This window comes from Panicum virgatum, chromosome 7N (genome assembly GCF_016808335.1).
Source record: "Panicum virgatum strain AP13 chromosome 7N, P.virgatum_v5, whole genome shotgun sequence".
In the NCBI taxonomy this organism is placed as follows: Eukaryota; Viridiplantae; Streptophyta; class Magnoliopsida; order Poales; family Poaceae; genus Panicum; species Panicum virgatum.
Window position 1 is genome coordinate 41,171,466 of NC_053151.1, and position 19,346 is coordinate 41,190,811.

General features: G+C 47.6%; 1 long non-coding RNA gene and 1 pseudogene across 4 annotated transcripts; both read right to left on the bottom strand.

Annotated features, from left to right (window-relative positions):
- Positions 1 to 6,202: 6,202 nt before the first annotated feature.
- Positions 6,203 to 9,853, bottom strand: LOC120681486 (annotated as a pseudogene).
- Positions 9,854 to 13,094: 3,241 nt separating this feature from the next.
- LOC120681487 lies at positions 13,095 to 19,075 on the bottom strand. Of its 4 annotated transcripts, none has more exons than XR_005677888.1 (5): positions 18,763 to 19,075; positions 13,937 to 14,347; positions 13,766 to 13,856; positions 13,569 to 13,612; positions 13,095 to 13,405 (listed from the first exon to the last, which is right to left on the bottom strand). It is a non-coding gene; the product is annotated as an uncharacterized LOC120681487 (long non-coding RNA). The 4 variants fall into 4 exon arrangements; XR_005677887.1 differs by lacking the exon at positions 18,763 to 19,075 and adding an exon at positions 15,526 to 15,966; XR_005677886.1 differs by lacking the exon at positions 18,763 to 19,075 and adding an exon at positions 15,489 to 15,966.
- Positions 19,076 to 19,346: the final 271 nt, after the last annotated feature.

Here is a 19,346-nt window from a genome sequence, read left to right on the forward strand (position 1 = left end):
GAGTATGACATCTCATGGACTTGTGGTGTGGCAGCATTGCCACATGCTCGCATGGTTCACATGTTACGAACTACTATATAAAGAACAAAAAAAATACTAACTCTAAATTATGAAAAATACCACTCAAAGTTCTTAAATACTACTATAAATAGTAGAAAATACTACTTCAGTGAGGCAAAAATACTACTATGATTTTTTAGAATAAGAATGTTTGAGGCCTCTACTCGTTTGCTGGCGTAAGGGAGGGTTCATCGTGCTATGCCCAAAAATGAGTGGTGGCGTAGCTCTAAACCTGAAAAATGGGGGCACTGCAACAATTGTAACGAGTTCAATATACTCTGTGAATCCACGTAAAAAGATCAGTTGCACATGTGCATTAGTGCTGCTGATTCCGTGAAAAAAATGGTGCATGTTCATCTCTATTGTTAGGCAATATATATAATTGGCGGTGGAAGAGGAAATTGCGAGGTGTGATTCAGGTGAATGATGTGGTTTCTAAGTGAGCATACCGACGAGTATTTAAAATTAACGGTGAATTTGCATATCAGATAACTGGAGATGAGCATTGTGGGGTTGAATAAGCATGTGGGTGGTTGAACTCACCTGTATACGGGCACTCCCCCGCACCATGGCCGATTGCGTGGCATGCTTTCTGCCAAGGCCTAGTCGCCGACTCCGGCGCTGTACGACAACGGTGGTGGTGGAGCTAGCCCTGTAGGCGGAGGCCAGGATGGGCTTCGGCTGGGCGACGACCAGTGTTGGAGGAGCTCGTATTTTTGCTAGCAGCTGGACGACGACGATGTTGGAGGAGCACGGCATCCGGAGGCCAGTTGGACAGCGGCCGAAGGGCAGTTGGATGGCCGTTGGCCAGCGGCTGGGCGGCAACGGCGGCGGTAGTGGAGTAACCCGGCCTAGTGGAATACGGCCGACTCGACGCCATGCCCATCCGACAAAGACGGTCGGGAGAGCACCTTGATGACAAATGGGGTGGGGATGAGGGAAAGAGAAGAAGGTGTTTAATTGGGATATAATCACGGGAGGAAAATCCATGGGTGCATTTATAACTAGAAGCTATTATGGTGTGATTCTCGAGAGTTTGAACCGTTCTCGTAGACTATATCCAAAACCAGCAGTGGGACCGTAAAAAGTTTATACTATGATTGTGCTCATTGTTACGCTTTTAATACGTGGGGGGTGGGTAATTATGCTGGGCTGGTAATAAAGCCATTCCAGCCAATTAATCCCGGTCAAAAGTTAATTAGGCCACCTATATGTGAATGTCGGGCAGTAATATTTCTATCGTCCATTGATTTTGGCCAATTTATTGCACGCATTAATATTTCACATGCTGTTATGAGGAAGTAAAAACCTGGGTGGTTTTTACTCGCCGGAGTTGGGCGGCGCCAGCGGGGGTGTTGAATATTGAATAGACTTATATATATATATATATATATATATATATATATATATATATATATATATATATATATATGAGGAATGTGAGTATTCTATCCTGTCTGTGATGAGTGAATTGTCAACCGTGCGGTGTGATCGTGCGCTTGGTCTTTGGATTGCAGGTACACGGGTGTCGAGTGTCGACGGGGAGCTGCCGTGGAGGTGCTGTGGCCGATGGACCGTGCGGTGGACGGCGGTGAAGGGCAGCCGGGACCGGAGCTCGGACCGGGCGGCAGCTGTGGCGTCCACTCCTAGATCGAGGGCGCAAGCGGCGACGGAAGGCGGGTTTCTTAGTTTGCGCCACAAAACCAAGGAGGCGGACGGCGGTTGAAGACGCCAAGTCGTGGAGGCACGTGCGTCGGTCTCGGGACTGACGGAGGCGACGGGCGTCGACGGCGTCTAGGGCCTCGCTGCGGGCGAGGAGGTGACGGGCATCGGGCGGCGTCTAGGGCCGTCAGAAGGCCGAGGCGGGAACGGCGTCTAGGGCCACGGCGTGGAGGCGGGAATCTTCCCGCGCGTGAGGTTTTGGTGGTTTTCTCAAAACCGGCAACCTACCCGGGTTTCACGGACCCCTCAAAACCGCGGACCTGATCTTCATCAAGATGGCGGCATCGCGGAGAAGACTTCGTTTCGAAGAAAGAACCTCGGCCGTCGGATGAGATCGTGTACAGGGGGTGCTGCAGGCCAACCGGTCTGACCGGTCCCTGGCACCGGTCTGACCGTTCTAACCAACCGGTCTGACCGGTCCCGCAGGTATAAATACCCCTTCACTTGTGTTAGATTAATTGCGGCTTTTATATTGCGTCCGTGAATTGTTCTATCTCCCAGGCCGCCGCCCCTGTGTTCCTCTCCCTCTGTTCTTCTCTTTAGAGTAGATTTGGTTGATGGATTTGAGAGACCTTGTGTGGATTTGATTGGAAAAGGAGGCCCTAACCTCCTCGTGCCCTCTGGGCTTTTTGAATCAATCTCATCTCCTCGTTTTGTGCCTTGTGTGATGGATTTTCGACTTCATTTTTGGCGCACTTGATTGCGAGGAGGCTACGAGTTCTTTGCTGTGATTCCCGTGCTTCTAGCCCCGTTCTAAACCCTCTGGAATCACTAGCTTTTTCAAATTGGAGTTCTTGAGTTTTTGAGGAAACCCCAATCCTTCTTGATCTCTCCTCGAATTCTCAAGATTTGTTGATCTTTAGGACGAGATCTCTTAGGGATATGTTCACCGGGTAGGGGCGAAGCTATCCTCCAAGTTTCATCGATTTTCGTGGTCGTTTTGGTTGAGATTCATCGTTTGAATCCAAGTTTTCGGGGGTTTTCTGGGTGCCACCGGTCAGACCGGTAGGCAAGACCGATCAGACCGGTCTGCTAGTTTTTGAACAGCCGAGACCGGTCAGACCGGTACAGTGCACCGGTCAGACCGGTCCAGACAGATCAATTCTGATGTTTTCCCGATTCGCTTCCGATTTGCTTCGTGGTTTTGCTCGCTCGTTCGAGGCCTTTTGTTTTGGTTTAGTTTTTCCATAGCTATTCCAAACTCTGGTCAGAACACTTGAGGGCTTGGGTGATTTTCGGGATATAGGCTGACGATTCAAATTTTGAAGAAATTTTGATCGGCTCTCATTCACCCCCCTCTGGTCGCCGGCTTCGATCCATATATATATATATATATATATATATATATATAAGGAATGGGAGGGGATATATAGGCCATTTTAGCCCTAATAACTAATGTTCATTCATGTGGGAAGTAGGGAGATTCTTATAATTAATACATTATACATGTATTTTTTTTGTAAAAAATTAATGATTGTACTTCCTTATAGATAGAATGATGCACTTGCTGATAGATACTGTGGGTGTGGTTGGAGATTTGAAATCCCTACTCTGTACTGAGTACTGCGTGCGTCACTCTTTCAATAGTAGCGTCTCTATCCAGCTCATGGAACCACTTTGGACATTTCTCCTCATTAATTTTTTCCTCCTCTTGGACGATTATGGTGTTATCACTCTGGCTGCTCATCCAATATGTAATACAATACAACAGGCAAATAGAAATATATTATCATTCGTTTTAAAAGTCTTGCTATATCGTCATGCTAACAGTATCGTCATGCTAACACCCTAAGCAGACTTCCACAAGCCACCATACGCTTGTTTGGTTACCTGGTCCAGCCGCGATGCAAAATTCCCGTCGGGTCTGGCTTGAGAAAACTGTTGTTTCCAGCGAGCCAGACTTTCGCTAGCGCGTGATGGCTAGACGACCGAATCCTCTCACCCCGCCGGCCCTTATCGTCATCTCCGCCGCAACCCCTCTTCTCCGGCCTCCGGCCTCCGCCTCCCACACTTCTCCTTCTGGCTTCTTTCTCTGTCGCGACTGGGCGATGGGCGATGGGCGGCTCCCGCGCAAGAGAACATTGCGTCGTCATGAATTTGGAGGAAACAGAGAGGAGCGTGAAGGAAACCTGAGCTGACACTGGACTGCTAGATGGGCCATAAACCACATTGATTTTCGTCACGGGTAAGTTGGTTTTTTTCAAGGGACGGGTAAGTTGATTTTGAAGGCAGTAAAGCTGCATATTTTTTCTAGAATAATAAGCTGCAGATGTTATGCTGTCCATAGGGCTGCTTTGTTGTGTGTTCTGGAGTCTCTCACGGATGGCTGATTTTGACTAATGACATCTCCAATCTCGTGTCAAATCTTTTTTTTAGGTTAAACCATTCGGCAAGCTTTATTGATTCGACATAATTGTTATATCATTTACAAGTAACTGTCGAATAGATGTTGGGGGGGTTCATCTATCCACACACCAGAGCTTCTCTCTAACATTGCTTGACTAGCCAGCTCATGAGCTACTGAATTACTCTCCCTATTACAATGGGTAATCGAAATTGCAGCAAAATCCTTCCATAGTTGATTGCAATCCTCATAGATAGCTGCCGAAGCCGTAGTTGAAAACCCTCCATCAAGCATTGTGTCAACCACTTCTAGACAGTCAGCTTGGATTTGCACTCGATTGGAACCAATCTGTTGTGCCAATAAGAGTCCATCTCTCAAAGCAAAGGCTTCCGCCATGGTTGCGTCTAGCACATGAGATATATAGCTATAAGAAGCGGCGATGAAGCCTCCCGAATTATCTCTTATGACTACACCAGTACTACCATCCCCGGTGATCTCTGCAAATGATCCATCAACATTGATCATCAGGTACCCCTCCGCCGGCTTTTTCCATTTGTTGTTGATCACATTCGAAGCTTTAGGAGCTAGTGCATAATTTGTTGTGATTGCAGCTATCGATATGGCTGCTCTTGGTGGAATCTGAATTTCATCCCCATGTCACTCGTCGTCGCTGCCACCAAATCTACCAGCAGCCTGTAATCAAAATTTCAGACAAGCCAACATTATTAAACTCCGTTGCCAAGCCTCCTTGTCATATTATTTCTTGAATCATCATTGATCCTGATCTGTCCACCAGCAATAATTTTTCAATTTTGTCCCACATTCCAAGAGAAATCCAAATTTCCTTTGCTCGGTTACAAGAAAAGAGGGCATGTTTGATATCTTCTGCTTCTGTCAAGCATCTTGGGCAGTTGACGCCATGGATGGGAATATGCTTGTTTGCTAATGTAACAAAACATGGTAGACACCCGTGAAGAGCCTTCCATGCAAAGATTTTAATCTTACTTGGAATTGAGAGCTTCCACAATTGGCGCCAAACTGAGCTGGGCCCTGTCCCACCTTCAACTGCATTGTGATCGAATTTATACTTCCATTGGGTATGATAAGCTGATCTTACCGAAAATATACCAGTCAGGTTGTGATGCCAAGCCACCACGTCCTCCCGATTATGGCCAATAGGAACTTGGAGAATTCTATGAACATCAACCGGACAAAAAATAGATTGAATCAGATTTACATCCCATCTTCCATCAACTGGGTTAATTAGCTCAGCCACTGTGGTTACTAGGACGTTGCCGCGTGGGGTTAGAACCTTCATATTATGACTGCCAGGAATCCAGTTGTCATTCCAGATATTAATCTATGAACCATCTCCAACTCTCCATATGTAGCCACTTTTGAAACATTCCAGACCCGCTAATATACTTTGCCATGTAAATGAGCTTCCGCTCTTCATGCGAGCGTTAAGTAATCTGCCATCAGGGAAGTATTTTGCTCTTAATACTCTTGCACATAGGGACTCTGGCTCACATAATAACCGCCAAACTTGTTTTGCCAGCATTGCTAGATTGAAGCATTGAAGATCTCTAAATCCAATACCTCCTTGATTCTTTGGTTTACATAACTTCCATCACGCCTTCCAATGGATCCTTTTCTTCTCATCATAGCATCGCGTGTCAAATCGTGAAAGGCTCACGAATTGAATTACAAATATCAAAATCTCTCCTCTACAACCCGGTCATGGCCATGACCCCCCTGACCCCCTCCCACCAATCACTGATTTCACATGTGTGAAGGCGGTCTGGGAACATCCATTGTCTATGAACCTTGGGGAGAGAACGGTCAGATTGATTGTAAGATGTTACAAGTCAATCCTAAACTATTTCCTTTCCGATTCCTCACCCTTCGCCCCGGCTGTTCTCATTTGGATTTTGGAGGGCTCGGTCCAGCCAGGACCTCTCGGGGCAGTGCTGCTTTTTTTTTGAAGTCAGAGGTGTGTGTGTGGGGGGGGGGGGGGTAGTGCTGCTGCTCCACTTGCCATACAATGGTAGCAGTCATCGGACCAATCAATTCCCAATCATGAACAAAATCAATTTAATTCAGAACTTGTTTTCTTTACAAGGTTCCAACAGCAATTCCTAAAGCAGGCCAATTCGTTATTAGCCGGACATGACTGACCAACCGACCCAGCGTTACATTATCATAAGCAGAAGCTCTCTAAAGAAATTGTTGTGTTATATAAAAAAGGGAAATTGTTGGGCTTTTGGCGCAACATCAACATGATGTTTGTGTTCATGGAAAAGGTTAAAATCGATCCAGTCGGATAGAGAGAGATTCAACTAGATTGTGCCTGAAGATGGCGGCGATGTGCCTGACGGAACAAGAAAAGCGCAGGCTCAACCTTGGCCGCGCACCCAAACTTGAACGTACTGTATTTCCTGTGTACACCGGTGAGCTTGCCGGTTCCAGCCTTCTGGTGAAAGTCTACCATCATCCTCGAGCACTCACTGAGAGAAGAGCAGAAGGTACACACAAAGTCAAGATACAGATGCATGTAAATGCAGTCAGGAACAGGAAGTAACTAAACACAGACTTACAGGAGTTGGTCGCCAGTGTATCTGCTATGTGATTCGCAAACCTTTGTCCAGTGCTGGCAGCGATTGATAGCACATTGCGCAGTATAAACTGCAGCAGCAGCTAGAAGCGATGGCTGGTACTTCAGCATTTGGTATTCAACCAGGCAGAGCTCCAGCATGAAAAAGGACACTAGCTCTAGCTGTGAGATACAACAGTAGGGCATTGTTTCAGTCATAAAAACCAGCTTAACACTACTACTGGAATTTTGTTTATCCAAGTGATTTTTTTTATGAGATCAGGGTTTCCCCACTTTGTATGAATAATATGAAGCAGTAAACTACTACAAAATTTTGTGTGCCAGTTTATTATCCAAGTCGTGAATATGATCAGAATATAGTTACACTTCACCTGTTTATCTGAATCTGCAGCTTTCAGAAACCTCCTCACGAAGACATATGGTGTTGGAACAGACATATTGAACTGAAGTGTGTTCAGAATCAACTTTTCCTGCTCAATCACAGGAGTCAAATATTAATTTCAAACAACCAAGAGGTCTAAAAAAAGTAAAAGAAAACAGTGTGCAAGGATTAAGAGAGGGATGAATCAATAAAAAAATTACTACTAACTGAATTCATCATTAAGCGTTGATCCAAAGAGGTTAAGATTGCATTTTTGCAGTAAACAAATATGTGGATGGTTTATGTAAACATTACAATTACAATTTATTTGCTAAGGTAATAAAGATGTACATAAAATGTATGATCAAATTTACATTTAAATGTAAAGTAATAAAGGAACTAAGCATCAATCGAGTGAAAGTGCATATTTTATTTCATGGGGTTACCATTTCTAGAATCTGCCCTTTCGTGTAGGCTCTGTCAGAAATGAGTACTAGGTCTTCAACAACTGGAACTGAAACCTCCTCATATTTGCAAGCAAGAAGCATAGCTGTTACTCCCACTAGCTGCAACTTCTTCCTTGGAACAACTTGCTTTTCCAAAAATCTATCTATAATGTTTACTGTAAGAAACAGTGTCTCATCCATCAGCTCGAACTTGTAATGCACCTGTCAAAGGATCAGTAAAAGTATTAGAATCACATAGTTTCAGATCAGTACAAGTTATAAGGTCGACGCCTTTGTTTTTACCTCAATGAGCCAATCAATCAGAATCGCTCTCATCTTTGCGTTTATATCTTGTTGGCTGGACATATAATCAGGATTTACACAACTTTTTGCCTGCATAAAGCACCACATTGGTGATACTGAAAAGATAGTAGAAGCTGCCAAGTAAAATTTTTAAAGATAACTGAAGCATCACATTGCCTGCATCAAGTTCTTTTGAATCTTTACATCAAAGGATAATGTCCGAAAGAACTTTCATTTCGGCGACCATAATTTGTTTCGATGATATTCCAGGAGCCAATTTTATCAGTACAAGGAGAAATTATGTTTGATCTGATGCACAATGATGGAAATACCGTGACAAAAGACTTGGATTTCAGCTGTACATGTGTTATGTACTAATGATTGTACCACCAGCATAGTATTCCAACGTGTTGAACAGGGAATATTCCAACATGTTGCACAGGACACAATTAACAAGGTACTCCTGGCTTTCAAGTGGATAAATGTGATTGAAATCACTCAAACCGAAATATATTAAAGTTTACTGCATTTTGGATTCTAATGTGGAGTGGAATGCTTATTACAGGTTTCCTGCCTAATTTATTCAATTTTGCAAGGACCTTGTTCGTTCTTATAAGCACATTCTAGCAAAAGCATATCTCTGATTCTAGTATCACCTAAAAATTCAGAATTCATGATTTGACAGACAAGAGATCACCTCATTTTCTCTGTAAAACTTGTAAAGCACTTCAACATATTCCGTTGCCGCAAGCGGGTTCCCTGAGTCCTCATTGTCAATGTCCATGATAGATTCATCTTCGTTCACACTGTCCTTGTGATCTGTCTCATCCTGTATCACCAAATGTATTACTAGATGCCCAAACTCATCCCTTTCTGAGGATAAGCACGGATCAGCACAGTGCAAATACCATGTCAATGTCAACATCGGGGACCGGCTCGTACTGTTCCACGTCGATGTCGATGGTGCCATCGCCGATTGGTTCCTTGTTGTGATCAGCTCCAAGTCCTGGATCAGCTGTGGTCACCTGACGTTCAGGTTCTCCTTTGCTCGCCAAGGAGGCAGCGAATTTCCTGAACCGCCAAAGCAGTACCCAGATTAAATTAGAGCCTCCAAGAAACATCAGAGCGCAAAAACAAGCCAGCACTGGTTCTAACCTGGTCATGGGCCGGCTGCTTGCCAACGGCGGCTTCTTCTCATCCCTTCCATTCTTCCTGAAGAGAGAAAAAAAAGAAACGCCACGATTAAACAAGATTGGACCCAAGAACCATGAAAAGGCACAATCTTGGGCGAGGAGCTTACTGGAGCATGGGCTTCTTGGCGACGGCGCAGGGGTACGGAGCAGCCCCGACGAGGTTCTTGATGTCCGTGAGCGCCCGCCGGTTCCCCATCTCTGCACAAATCACGAGATCAGAACCACGGACGACGAGTGGCGGCGCCGCCGCCTGAAACAACTAAATCATCCGAGAATGGGTCAGCTCGGGCCGCCGCCGCCCACCTCGGACGCCGGGCACGGGCTTCCCCGCCACGGGCCTCCGATTCTCATCAGCCGCCTTCCCCGCCGCCTTCATCCCCGCCGCCGGCCTGCCCACAGCGGCTCAGGATCCAATTCAAGAAACGTCCCCCCCAGATCCCCGTGCCGAAACCGCCGCGATTCGTCAGACGCGCCCGCAGGAGGAGGAGGAGACGGATCGGCCGGCCTCCCCTCTCTCTCCGACGTCGCGAAAGAGCGGCGGGCGGTGCGCCTACGGACGCAGGAGCCCCGGGGCAACGCGGAGCATACGAACGCAGCGGCGCGGCGGCGGCGTTAATAATAACAGCAGCAACGGCAACGTCTCTCTAGTCCCCCTTCTCTACCCTCTCCCTCTCTCTTCTCTCTGGCCGCTTTGGGATTCGGACGAGGAGAGAGATTAAGAGGGAGATTTAGGTTGGGATTTTATTTTGTTTTTTGTTCGCTATTGGGGGAGAAGTCACGCTCGCGGACGAGAAAGGAGGTCTAGATGCGGCGGCGAGAGGGAGGGAAGGGGGTGGATTTGAAAGGGGGGAAAGGCGATGGAGGCCAACGGCTAGTGGGCCGCCGGACGACAGCTCAAGAGGGCCGGTCGCCTCCGTCCGCGTGGTCGTAACGGTCGCCTCCGTCCGCATGGCATGGGGCGTCCACGTGCTTTCAAACTGACGACGGGTTTCGGGTGCGCCGCGCGGAGGCCGCGTCCCACCCGGGATGGTCTGGCCCCGTCGGGTGATGGTCTGGCCCCGTTTTGGGTAGCACAAAACACTGTAGCTTACTTTGATCAATAATTAGAGATACTAAATATAAGTATTTTACAAAACTGACTCCACAACTCCTGCGCTACTTCGCGAGATGAATTTAATGAGTCCTTTGACCGCACAATTAGATAATAGTTACTATAGTATTACTGTAGCCAATTATGAATTAATTACCATCATTAGATTCATCGCGAAAAGTTACACATATCGGTGAAAAGATTTTACAAATAAACTTCATTTAGTTGCTCATGCATTGAAGATTCTTTTCCTAGCACGTTTTGTGCTACACATCCAAACAGGACCCAGGGCTCGGAGGTTTCGCTTGGTTGGGTGTTGGGTCCATGATTAACCAAACTGGTGGGAATCGGTTCGGGTCAAACCGGTCCGGCCCGGTTTCGGTTAACCGGCCCAAATTTAAAATTCAAAAAAATAAAAAAATTCTCAAAAAAATTTCTAAAAATATTTCAAGGTGCGAAGAATCTAATGGTGTCAAATTTTCTCAAAAATTCGTTCATTTAGTATAGTTTGCGGAATTTTGAAGTTAAATAAAAAAATAAAAAGAAAAAACCGACAGCCCATTAAAGCCCATCGCGCGACAGCGGCCAGTTAACCCCCCAGTATCCCTCAGCCTCAGTCGCGCCCCCCTCAGTCCGCTCCATCCTCAGTCACTCCCGTCCGCCGCCCAACCCCGGCCAGCCGCAAGCGGCGCGCAGCTAGCCGGTCAGCTGTGCCGGTAAGCCGGGCCGGTAGCAGATCTACCGGTCCCGACCGGTTAGCCGCCTGAGGAGCTCGGTTTACCGGCCCGGAGAGGCGGTAAACCAACCACGAGCGGCGGTAAGCCGCTGCTAGGCAAGTTTGCCCCCCTATGATTTAGAGTATTAGTTGATTTGTTTTAGGATTTAGGTGTATGACTTAGGTGTGTTTAGAATAAAGGTAAGATTTATTTGTATTAGATGATTTTTTGCACTATGTAGTAGGATTTTAGGTGTATGACTAGGGTTTAGGTAGATTTGATTTAGGTGTATTAGATGATTTTTGACACTATGACTTACGAGTTAGAATATTAGATGATATGTTTTTATTGTCCATGTATGCAGATAGACAATGGTAGGCAGAGATGTTGTATGGGAACACGGTGAAAATCTTTATCTTGGATGGCGATGCAACTATTGTCGTACGCAGAAAGGAGGAGGTGGTGCGACTAGATTGAAACAACATTTGGCTGGGCGCGGGACAAAGGTGGTCCATTGCAGGAATGTGCCACATGATGTGCGGGACTTCTTTCAGCGTGGCATTGATAGAGCAAAGAAGGCAACTGCTGACCGGGCTCGAGAGAGGTTGAGACGGGAGAAGTCTGCAGCGGAGGGAAACTATTCCGGTGATGAAGAAGATGAGGAGGCTCAGGTGCAGCGTGCCATAGATCTATCGAGAGCGGAAACAGAGTTCCGACGGGGGTGGAACAGAGAGGAGGTGCATACGAACGTGGAGGGGGTAGTGGTTCGACGAGAGGGAATGCTATGCAGAGGCTGCTGGTGGTAGTGGTGGTGCTCGTGGTGGTGCTCGTGGTGTTCGTTTCACATGTATACATTGCACATACAAATACACACATATTTCTGACTATGAGTATTGACTACTAATCATGATATATGATTGATTGTAGGGGAGACTCAGTTCACACATGCTACTCAGGACACCGATCATGGAGCACCGCAATCGCAGAGGAGAACAGGTAGACCGACGGACTACAACACTCCACAGTACTCTTCTTTCTCCTACAGCGATTCCTCGCAGTCTTTTCACTACTCCATTCCTAACATCAGCATGCAGCCACCGACGAGATGGGTGTACGAATGGAAAGATCCCCATTTTTACACTATGTTAGTTCAGAAATGGCAGACAACATCGGCGTGGACGGGCCAAACTTGGCAACACTACAAGGCTGAGCTGCTTAGATTGCGAGGTATCGCTTTGATGTCCACCGCCGAATACCAAACCGCGTCCCAAATGGGGGTCTTCCCATTTCTACGTTGAACTTTTATTTGATGTGTATAAATGTATGACTCGGTATTTGTATGCACGCTTATTACTATTGTATTTGTATGCATGATTATAAATTGTTGCTTTGGTGTGGTCATTTACATTAATATGTGCATAGCTCATGCCGAAATTTCTTTTTATTTCACACCGAGAACCACTTTTAACTGTCGGAAAATATCATTAAATCAACGGTAAACCGGCCAAACCGGCCGATAAACCGGCCAAACCGGCCGATAAACCGGTCTAACCGGCCGGTATACCGGTACGAACTGGTTGCACTACGATTTTTGAATTCAAATTTGACTTTAACCAGTTTGGACTGGTTTCCGGCCAAACCGGTCCGGTATACCGGAACCGCACCCCGTCGGTTTGACCGGACCGGTCGGTTCCTTAAACCCTGGTTGGGTCTCGTTAGGTCTGGACGGTCAGGACCGCAGGCTCCGTACCTCTCTACAACTGACCGGCGGGCCCGGACCCGTGGTGCATGGACCTCTCTACCATTGATCCACCTATGACTTGTGAGCATTGAGCAAGCCTTCGGACGGACGGGAACGGGATCGCATGGATGAAGAAGCAGCTAGATGAGCAGCGGGGAGCGCCGCTTGCCGCAGACCAGAGAGCGCTGTCGCTGATAGCCTGGTACGGCCTGACCACCCACCGCCTGCCGCACCGACCGCACGCCGCTGCTAGTGCCGTCGCCTGCGCTGTCGCGGTCTGGGTGGAAAAGGTCAAGCTACCATCATTAGTCAGTTAATTAATTATAATGGATAACATATCACTTTAGTTCATTTTTTTCTCAAATTATTTACATATAATATTATTCTAATTTATTTTTTTATTTTTGTGTCGATCCAGTGACCTAAAATTTATCTAACATGCATCCATAGCCATGACCAACCACAGCGGTCCATCGGACACAATCGCTCAGCGCTAGAAAAGACTAGAAAGGCGTCGCGGCATTGCCGCGCTGGCCAGTAGAGGACTCTTTGCAAATACAAACTACACAGTCGCTACAGTGTTCATGTGGCTGCATTTGTCAACAGCTAGCAGCAGACAATGGTAGATGACAGGAACAGCCATTAGCAGGGAGTACAGTGAGGTTTTAAGTTTAGATCCCCCTAAGCAAAAGATCACCATTTTGAGAGCTATAACTATGAGGCTACCAGAATGGTGCTTGTAGTTATAACATTGGTAGTCTAAATTATAGCTAGCTCCCACGTGGCTTTGCAGTCCAAAATATTATTTCCAGAACCTGTGAGTACGAAAAGAACAAATCAATTTTAATGCTTCGTTAAAGTAATTAGTGTATAAAGCACTAAATAAAAGTTGTGTATATATAATTTAATTTTTAGAGAGGAATTGAATAATAAGTAGAAAATGGATATTATATCATGATTTATAGGTATCTTACTTACAAGTGTCTTTGCTGACCAAAATGCTTCCCCCAGAACCATTTGCGCTTCAAAGAAAAAAACAAACACACATAAATTATTCTAGACTGTTTGTTGAAGGAAGAAGTGTACGTATCATTAGTTAAAAGTTCTGCGCAGACACACACACAAAGAGAGAGAAAAACACATTCTAAAATTACAGAAATGGGTTATTTTGTTACCTTGTCTTATTCTTGAAGCTTCAGCTTCTTTGTTTCTGTTTTATCGTTCTCATCATCAGTGTTGTTATGGTTCTTAGTCTGATCCCAAGCACTGCAATTTTTTTTTCATCGGTAAATATTTGAGGATGTTTATTTGCTTGTCATTAAAATATATGCTACAAATATACATACTAAGATTGTTGATCTATGTCCATGTCTTTTATGCCTGCGTACTGTGCGGATTGTGATGATGTAGCCTGCAACAATATTACCATGAGTGATAGAAAATATAGTGAAGGGTAAACTGGAAGTTCCAGTAATCAGTAAACTGTGGAAGTTTTAGTATCATACCTCAGTAATTTTTCTCTTGGAAGGTGGTCATAATATTAAATCTAAGATGGCCTATGTACAAACAAACATAATTTACTTGGAGTAATCTTACTTCCAATCAAATTGCGTGCATGGGCAACCACTAACTTTTGTGCACTGGTATCCATCTGGGCCTGGAATCATTTTCGAGTTACAAACTCTGCAAGCTCGATAGCACCAGTGTTGATTATCCGAGATGGAAATTAGTGTAGCTGTGCATTGGTATCTTTCAGTCTGCAGATTGAAACACAGTAGTGAGGTCAAAAACACAGTAGTGCTTTAGATATTAAAATACCCAAACTTCAGTGTGTGGAGACTACAAAGACACATATGAGGTTAAGAAGCAAGAATTCGTGGAGCTGCAAGATGGCGCGCAAAAGAGGATGACAAGTGGGACAATCGAAAATAGTGTATGCAAGAGACTATGGGTGTTATTTTTTATCAAATTAAATATTCTGGCCCTGCGGATTTAAATTGATTCAGATTTTCAGTCTGCTATATATTAGCGGTGTTCGATTAGGACCAAAAAATTAAACCCTATAATCCTAGATCTTGTGGTGTTGCCAGCATCACACTGACTGTAGGCTGCCTGTGGTGTTGCCAGCATCAACCATCACATTATACTTGATACTAAGTTTCTGAGTTATGGCACAAGACTACAACTACGATCTGATGGCTGATCAAAAAAGGTTCTGTAGAGTTAACATTTTAGTACTAATAATGACAAATCATTTACAACCTCAAGTAAATTCCTTGAACATATTATCCATTCAATCACGTATAGCGATCAATCATGCAGATTTAGTAACAATTTTCAAATAGCAACAATCACATATACCTATCAATCTTGGAGATTAAATACCAATTTCAAATAGTAAATGTTGTAAATGAAACAGCATCTGAACCCTAGGAATTGCTCGAGAAATTTCTGCTACCAGACCCACGACACATCAAATTACACAAGACACCAAATTGCATGAGATGATGAATTGTGTTATTGTCAAGGAAATTTGCAACCTCAACTGAGTTTAGGGCATGCAAGAGTGATGTTGCAAAATGTAAGCCTGATACGAGTCTAATGTAGCAATTCGGTGCACACCATTTAAAACCTTGCAACTCTGTGGTATGGGTTTTGATTTTGCTCATAGTATTTGCATCCTAACTTATTCAGTGCAGTAACAGACTACTCTCTACCAATCAGGATATCTTGCACGGCCATTGATTGAGTGTGACATTGATTGTTAATCAACTGCTCATAGATTGTGGCGACAGAATATTTGTACAGCCTATTCGCAGCAGTAATGTTTCATACGTCCACAAGCTGAGGGCGTGGAATTAGGAGAGGAGAGGCAGAGATTCCATCGGAATCACAAACCAGGTTCCCTTGCGAAGAAGATAGCGAGAAGGCATACATCATGTCCAACTTGCCGGGAAGGACGATCACCAGGGGCCGCAGCCAGCGGCTAGAGAGTGAGGAGCAGGGGCCGCGGCCTTGGCTCAGGCAGTTGCTGGCCTCGGGGGCGCGGGCGGCGGCCGGGGCTGGAGGCGCAGAGGCGGGCGGGGAGGGAGGCGCGCTGGGAGCTCTCCTCGGGGGGACCGTGTCCAGCAGCTTCAAGGAGGCAGTCCGCGACGGCCTCGTGCACCTCGCCGCGTCCACCGGCTTCGCCTGGGCCAAGAAGTCTCGTCCCGAAGCCATGGTGGAGGCCGCAGTGACGAAGACCACCGCCCGCGAACCCCGCTGCCTGCGAACGCCGCCGCCCGTGGCCGCAATGTCGGCCGCCTTCGGATCTGCCTGGGCCGCACCCGCCCCACCGCAGATCCGTTGCCCGTGGCCGCCGCCGCCCGCGAAACCCGCTGCCCGCGGCCAGCGCCCCCCGCCGCCACTTGACAATGCCGCTGTCCGTGGCCGCCGCTAGCCGCGTTCGCAGCGTCTGCCGCCGCCGGATTCGCCTGGGCCGCATCTGCCCCATCGCGGATCCGCGGGCAGACTGGTACCGAATCTAGTCTTCTGAACGCCAGCGGCCGGCGGCTCGCGTGCATGAGCCTGGACGGGCGCCAAGTCTAGCTTAACGGGCCGATCCACGCGCCTAGGTCCACTTAGCAGGTAGGAGGCTCGATCCACTCCACGGTCCGGGTTGCGGGTGAGACCCGATCCGACGGCTAATATTGTCTAGTGTGTGGATCCGACGGTTACCGGGTACACGGGCGATGTGGATCGGGTCCCCGCCCGTGGAATCGCAAAGCTTTCGTAGGTAGAAGATGGGTGCCAGCACTTGAGGAAGGGTCTTCCTTCCAACGGGGATGGAGGACACAAGCACGACAGCAGCGGGCGACAGATGGCAGGGAGGAGGAGCTTACCCTTAAAGGATATCAAACCAGGGTGGTATTTTGTAAAATATCAAAATTCATATGCAAATATTCGGTTCATACTTATTAATTGCAATCTAAAATAGATGGTCATGGGTAAAATACTAGGGTTTATGCAAATGTACGGATCATGAATAATCGTGATCCAAACTGGAAGATATTTTGTAAATTTTAGGATGCTATGTATACATTAATCGCGACCACAATCAAAGGTCTTTTGTAGAGCCATCTGCTAATATTAACCGGAGTCTTCGCAAATACTCTGTGCCGGCGACGGCGAGGTTGATCGCGCTATCCCGCCGCCAGCGACCTCCGATAGGCACGCCGCATATTGTGCTTTCTACGCTCCTTCTGTTGAGTTTGTCCGAGTCTCCTCGTATCGATGGCATCTCTTCCCAAGCCACGCTACGCATACGTACGTAATCGAGATCTCCGCAGAGGTAAACAACGACATCTTAAGCTCTTCAGAGTTCAAACCGATTGAAAAGATCACGCAAATCTTTTTCTTTGGAAGGAAACTAACTCTAAAATGGGTAAACTTTGAACTTAGCAACAGTGCTCTTACAAAATTTTACCCGAAAATGCCAATACAGAGACTTTTCATGGCAGCTCCAGTGGCCGGTTCGATCTTGAGAGACAGAGAAGTCGAACAGAAGGATGGTTCGGTAACTCCAGCGTAAGGCATCATTTTGTGGGACCCACTTATATCTTTAAAAAATGTGACTCCCTAGCACACGTATAGTCCCACGGCGTGGAAGAGAATGATCGACGAATTTTTTATTCTCTCGCATCAAACAGAGTTGGGAGGTTGATTTCTATTTCTTACACAAGTAGTCGACTCCCACAATAGGCAGAGTTCGGTTTGGTAAGCTCACGGTTCGATTTATCAGCACACCGTGGGTGCTCTCAACATGGACAGAGAGCATAATGACAAAACTCTAAAAGTTTACACATAACGTTGCAGACAAGTGTTACAGCCATCTGCATTTCCAGTTCCTGATCATCTAATTTCTCTGGTCTGTAGTTCTCTTATCGAATTTGCCGTGCAGATAGTAATGGCATGGGCAGCAGGAGCCAGAGCAACGGGGTGTGGAGGCTGGCACAGGAATCACGGGGTAAACTACCGAGCGCTTCTGGTTAATCGACCAAGCCATAAGTTTCGGCGGTTATTCCAGGCCCCAAGCCCTGATCTACGCCTGCCAATGGGGTTGAACCCCCCCAAACCCGCCTCTATCTATCCATGCCCTAACTACCACCCGCCCCAACCCACCCCGTCGACCCAATGTCCAAACCCGCCCCATTCCGAAGTTACGATAGAAGATGATATGCGACTTACGTGCCAATCTACTACCATAACGCCCCAACACGTCCCAACCCGTCTGTGTTATTAACACAACCCGTCCTAACCTATTTCATAGTGTCACCCGTTTCCACCTATCAAATAGTACTTGTATTAAAACTCACCCAGGAAAAACTCCCGCCCCAGGACCTGCCAGGCGAGGAGCTGGCGTCGCGCACGGTCGGGAATCTTCTAAACACGAAAGCGCATCCGCGCGAGGGCCATTCCCTGGCACGACGTCATGCCATCAGCGAAAAAAATATGGCCGTCGATCCGACGACCAACGGCCGGCCGAGCCCCTCCTCCGGCCGCTCCTCGCGGCCGCAACTACCGAGGCTCTGCCGCCGCCGTGCAAGTCCGCCTCCGCCGCCGCCGCGCCGTCCAGGCCGCCCGATGGAGCTGCAGCTCCCCGCCCCGCCGCCAGCCCGCAAGAGACAGAGGGAGGGAGAGAGGGAGAGGAAGGGGACCGAGCAGCCGCGGCCTCGCGGGGATGGATAGAGGTGGGGGCCTGGAAGCCGCCGCGCAGGTCCGCCGCCGCCGCGCCGTCCAGGCTGCCCGATGGAGCTGCAGCTCCTCTCCCTGCCGGCTGCCGCCAGCCGCAAGAGACAGAGGGAGGGAGAGAGGGAGAGGAAGGGGACCGAGCCACCGCGGCCTCGCGGGGATGGATAGAGGTGGGGCCCTGGACCATGGTTCACAAAACCGGACGGGAACCGACGCGGTTTCCGCGGTTCCCGTTTCTCGTTCCGATTCAAAAACGAAAACCCAGTCGGAAAACGCCAGAAACCGCACGGAAACGCCGGAAACCGCCCGGTTTCCCGTTCCCGGACTTCACCGGAAATAACTTCCCGACGGGAAGTTAAACCCTGCCCTGGACGAACCTTGGAGCCAGTACTAGGTGCCACGGTAGCAGAGATAGCAAGAGAAAGGAGACGAAGGCACGCACGGAGCACGGGGTGACGCCCGCCAGCACGCGATGCTGAGCCGCCAGTCCGCCCTGCGCACTCCGCCGGCCGACGGTGCTCAGCCCTTCAGCCTGACTGCTCCGGCGGCCGCCTACCTCGAGCTTCTCCGTCCGGTCGCGTGCATGCGACCAGATCAGGCAACCGCAGGGGCGTGGGCAGGCTCCGCCGGCCGACGGTACCGAGCCCCTCCGCCTGGCCGCGCCGGCAGGCGCCTGCGCAAAGGAGCTCCGTCCGCCCGCGCGCAGGCCCGGCCAGCAACAAGCCAACAAGGATGTGAAGCCCTGAAGCCAGCATCAGCGAGGGTGTGAACCCAGCGAATGGATAAGGCAATCCCTACATCAACAGCAACGGTTCGTGGAAAAAAGAAATATAGATAGCAATAGATTATATGTATTACTACCTTTTCAGCAGCTACGAACTGAAAGTCACCCAGCTGTATCTATACAAATGAATCTTGGTGGAAACAAAAAAAAAACAGATTGACCTATTCGTCTCGCATACGTTGCAAGTTTAAAAAACATAAAGAGTTCACCAAGCTAAGCAGGTTCTTCATTCATGATCAAAT